The sequence below is a fragment of the Cibotium barometz genome, chromosome 21, assembly GCF_041138505.1.
Source record: "Cibotium barometz isolate CiBa-2024 chromosome 21, ASM4113850v1, whole genome shotgun sequence".
In the NCBI taxonomy this organism is placed as follows: domain Eukaryota; kingdom Viridiplantae; phylum Streptophyta; class Polypodiopsida; order Cyatheales; family Cibotiaceae; genus Cibotium; species Cibotium barometz.
Window position 1 is genome coordinate 27,331,933 of NC_141066.1, and position 5,607 is coordinate 27,337,539.

The 5,607-nt window shown below is 39.4% G+C and overlaps 1 pseudogene; it reads right to left on the reverse strand.

Moving 5' to 3' along the window:
* Positions 1-1,715: 1,715 nt before the first annotated feature.
* LOC147627017 (SKP1-like protein 1 pseudogene) lies at positions 1,716-2,322 on the reverse strand (annotated as a pseudogene).
* Between the last annotated feature and the right edge of the window lie 3,285 nt (positions 2,323-5,607).

Below are 5,607 nucleotides of genomic sequence, written 5' to 3' on the forward strand. Positions count from 1 at the left end.
TCCATGTCTACAATCTGAAAATCTGTTCCCAATGTAGGGTTTAAGGCTAGACTATGCTCTCTTGATTGATTTTAAACTTTCCAAAAATGATTGATTTCTATGGGCATAAAAGTGTCACATCACTTTCGTAGGCATGAAAATCAAAGAACTTCTATGGACATGCGTAGAAATACTTAGAGTGATGGTCATATAACATAGACTTCTACAAATGCAAAAGTATATTAAGGTGAAAAGAAACTCACTCCTCTCTGATCCCTTACTGTTGTGGGGCTTCCCAAGCCGATAGATATTAAGGGATGCCACCCTTACATGTGGAGAGCTCCTTCCTTCACTCCTTCTTTCATCCATTGTACGCCTAGCATAGCTCAAATGGATAATAAACCTAGGTTAAAATTTGAAATTGTTCTAAAAGATTAATAAGCATTTAGATAGTTGCTCAAAGAACGGTGGTTACATAAAAATTATTGCAAGAACCATTTTATTGCGAACTATTGCACTAAGACCTTATTGCATTAAAACAAGCCCGTGCAGTGTGCGTGCGTGCGTGCGTGTGTGTGTGTGTCTTATTTCTTATCTATGATCTGTGTGTGTGTGTGTGTGTATCAAGTTTGATGATCATGAGTATGCACACAAAGATGAGAGAGGTTAGGTCAAAAGAAGGGGGAAATAACCTACAAGGAGGAAGTATAACCTCCAAGTATCTCTTATATATTACATAAAGGAAGAGTTTGAGGAAGCTATCGTGTGGCAAGAATTTGAAGGTTCAAGAAGTAATTTGGAGGTTAGAGAAGGGGCAAGTTTCTATTACTCTAGGAATTTGAAAAATATCCAACTAGAAATTATACACGTGCGAAGCATGGGTCAGGTCACTAGTGTTTGTAATTTTACATTCTTCAAAGTTACTTGAACAAATTTTAAATTTTTTAATGCATATATTATTCAAAAATTTGTGTACTTTATGGTAGTATTTATTAAGTTACATGTGAACATTTTTCCATACATAAGAATAGAGTGGATAGAGGTTTAGTAAATAAAACTTAAGATCTTGCTTAAAAACTACCTTTTTGTACTTTTAAAAGTATGGCATGGCAATCTCTATGGAAACTAAGTTGCAATGGCCTATCTTTGTGTAGAGAACTCATTAAGGTTGCTCATTTTGCTTTAAGATTTGTTGGCTCTTCAAAAGTTAAGGATATTCAAAGGTATTTTTCCTAAACCTCCATAGGGAAAGCTTAAGCTGATGCACGTGAGGTCTATGTTGAATCAAGTATTATATAGGGTAGTAGTCAAGTAGGGCAAGAGGGTGTTAGAATGGTTATGGACAGCACAAAATGGTTTTTAAGTGTGCTTTACAAGAGAAGTGCATACATGAAGTGAACATTTGGGTGCTTTAAAGAGAGAAATGCATGATACATGATTGGTCTAAAGGGTTGATTCAACCATGCCTTAGAAGAGAAACGTAAATTATTCATCATGGAAAAGGAAAAGAAATGCATGTAATACCAAGCTAGTGAACTAAACGCATACGTGATTAGTGTGAAGGGTTGATTTAACCATGTCTTACGAGGGAAATATGTATAAAAATTTATTTATTTTTTTGTTTTTTAAGAGCGAAGATTTAGATGGCAAAAAATGTGTGGTGAGGAGAAAGCTTTTGTCACTAGTTTCATAGATCTCTCTCTTCTATTCTAACCTCAACACAAATTATAAGGGGTGCATGTAATACTAAGCTAGTGAACACAAATTATAAGGGGTGCATGTAATACTAAGCTAGTGAACTTTTTTCTAAAGCTAGAGGCGCTCGAAGGCCCAAGCGTTCTCGGCCGTCACCTGCTCCTCTTCAGCGGGGGTGAGGTCGTTGTCGATGTGGAAAAGCTCCCGAAGCTGCTCGACGGACTTGCCAGGGATCATATCGGCAACGGCCTGGCACGCCAGGTCCAGCAGACCCTTGACGTAAAGGAAGTCGGCGGCATTGATCACATCTAACAACAGCCCGTCCGGCCCCCCGAGCGTCTCCAGGAAAGCGCAGTCGAAATCTGCCGTCCGACCCGGCTCCCCCTGCGCAGCTTCGCTGGTATTACTGCTGGCGGCGGCGGCGGCGGCAGCAGCAGCCGCGGCGTTATGGGACTTGCAATACTCGAGGACCTTGGCTAGAACGCGGGCGGTGACACGGTCGGAGTTGATCGGGATGGGAGTGTCTGTAGAGGCGCTGTCGGTGTCGTGGAGAACCTCCTTGAGGACGAGGGACTGGAGCGCCACCTCCTCCTCCACTTCGAACAGCTCCCCGTCGAAGCTCTGCAGCGTCACGGTGGTGGTCGACATGATGAGGTGGCGGAATAGGAGGGGGGCGAGACGCATAATAGTATATACGTCTATACCATGTACACGCATCGACTTTCCCTCTTCCAAAGGCCCCTCGCTTGCCCACTCCTTCTTGCTCCATATTCCACCTTCACTTCTTTACAACCACCACCACATCTTTTTGTACAACCACCCATTCTCACTTATCCAAGCAAATTTACTCGATCTTGCCTCCAACTCACACCCAACTCACACCCATGGCCTTCTTTAATGGCTCTTTTCAGCCTTCATGACATCTTCGCATTGATGGAGTTCACACATTGCTCACATACACATGCGTGTTTACCCCAAGGTTACATCTATTGGAGGCAAGTTGATTCAAAAGGTTGCATCTATTGGAGGCAAGTTGATTCAAAAGGCCGGCATGCACTTGAGAAAGCTATTTTTTAACAAGCATTTGTGTACCATGCTTGTTTTGAGAGAGTACATTGCTAGTTGTATATGAAAACAAAATGTAATCTTGGAGCTTAAAGGTATACATGATTTCTAAAGAACATCAAAGGCACACATCATTTCCAAAGGGTAATGCCACTCGACAATTTAGTGAAGGCCATGAGAATTTATTTTCAATGAAGATCAGGAGGAATTCTCTAGAATATTTAAAGGAAGTGGAAGCTATCACACAGGTGGGTCATCAATGTCTACTACACTAGTTAAGCTCGATATCTCAACACTCCCCCTCAAGCCTAACTTCACACATTGCACTTTAAGTAAGCTCCTAATCTTGTGGAGATTCTTTGTACACCTAATGCCTTCATGTGAAGATATTAGCCACCTGATCCTTTGTGTTGATATATACCAAATCCACATCACCTACTAGAACCTTCTCCCTCATAAAATGATAATACACCTCAATATGCATTGTCTTAGGATAATAGACTAGGTTACCAGCTATATGCTACTCATGTTATCATAATAAATGATAATGTCCCTATCCATGATCTCACCCATCTCCATAGGATGATAGACTAGGTTACCAGCTATATGCTACTCATGTTATCATAATAAATGATAATGTCCCTATCCATGATCTCACCCATCTCCATATTCTCACCCATTATCATAATAAATGATAATGGCCCTATCCACGGTCTTATCATATCACCAAGTAGCTTTTGAAACCAAGCTACCTCACAAGCTTTCAGAATAGCAGACTCTACCTTTGTACTTAACAAGGTAATTGTTGGTTGTTTCTTACTGCTCTAACTCACAATAGATCTCCTATCTAAGACACTACCAGCCCAATTAACATTTATATACCCATGTCTAGCCACATCCAAGTGTGGCTTCCTAGGGACTTGCATAAACTAACTCATAAGTCCAACAATACAACTCAAATCTTGGCCTAGTGATGGTCATGTAGATTAACTACCCACTTTGTGTATGTACATAGTGGGGTCCTCCAAAAGATCACTCGTATCTATGGAAAGCTTAGTGTTCTCTCCAATGGCATTGAAATACGCCATTGGAACAGTGATGGTCATGTAGATTAACTACCCATGTTGCGTATGTACATAGTGGGGTCCTCCAAAAGCTCACTTATATTTGTGAAAATCTTAGTGTTGTGCTCTAATGGCATTAAAATATACTTACAACCTATCATATCATACTTGGACAACATGTTTAAGCCATATTACCTCTGTAAATAACAAAATACCATCAAGTGATCTCACCACCTCTATACCAAGAAAATACTGCAACTTACCCAAATCTTTCATCTCAAACTTCTACTTCAAAAGCATCATGACATCATGTATATTAGCATCACTATCACTATTAATACTCATGTCATCTATATAAATGACTAAGAGTATGACCCTCTATCTATCTTTTTCACATAAAGTTTTAAAAAAATAATTGGATATCTAAAATCCAATGGTAACAAAATACTCCATGATCTTGTTTGACCATGTTACTCTAGGTGCTTGCTTCAAGCCATACAAGACTCTGCATAACCTGCATTAAAAAATCTAGATGTATATGGCTCTCATAACCTGGTGGTGGTTGATATAAAGACCAATCCTTCATTTTATTTGCAACCATAGCAAATAGCTTTCACAGTTGCCATTCTTGAAACACTGGGCAAAATGTCTCCTCATGTCAATGCCATATGTATGTACATAACCCTTGGTAATCAGTCTTGCTTTATACATGTTCACAAATCCATCTAAGTTATGCTTGATCTTATACATCCACTTACATCCAATTGCCTTCTTATCCTTAGGGAAAGGCACTAATTCCCATGTCACATTTATAGCCAATGTTGCCATCTCCTCATCCATGGCATCTTCCTATTTCTAATTTCCAAGTGCTTACTCAAAATAAGTGGGCTCTATCTCTTGTACTGATTTAACCATGTAAGCATAGTGATAGGTGATATATCCATGATATCTCAACCTATCAACAAGGTATCTAACCCGAGTAGATGTGCGTACACCTAGATCACTGGTGAGGGTCCTCAAAACAACCATGGTTCTCTGTGCACTAGGAGTAACCACTCTTAGAATGTCAATCTCCTCATCAAGGCTACTCAAAGCCACTAGAGTTACCATCCACATAAAAGTGACCTACTAATGGATCCAAACATAAAAGGTTAGTCTATCTTTTCCTTCCTTTATATAATACATGTGTATCAACACCTGTAATAACATGAGATGATGCAGATGATGCATTTACATTCTTATATTTGTCCTCAACCTGCCTGACCATGGGCTAACACTAGATCCATGTGTACCAATACATGTAATACCATGAGATGATGTAGATGATGCATTTACATCTCATGTATCTATCCTCACTGGATCCATTGTTAAAGGACTCTCTAGGTCCACTAAGTACCAGTGTGATTACTACTCTACATGTGGGACAATATTATTACTTCTTACATCTGCATCTTTAGTTGCCTTCACTGGTGCATATATCAGAGCTACTCATCTCATCAAAGATAACATCTTTGCTTACTCATATCTCATGAGTGGTAGGATTATAGCATCTATAACCTTTTTATTCTAAAGCATAACTAATGAAGATGTATTTCTCTACCTTTGGATCTAACTTGGTTCTTTCTCACTTCAAACACTTTCAAGTGAGACGCGTCTAATTTTATGCCTTTAAATTTCTATTCAAGCGTCGTGCCATGAATAGCTGCAAGGGGGGTCCTATTTATAATGTAATCAGTAGTTGCTACTCCTTCAGCTCAAAAATAATATGGCATACTATTTTCAAACATCAAGGTATAAGCAACTT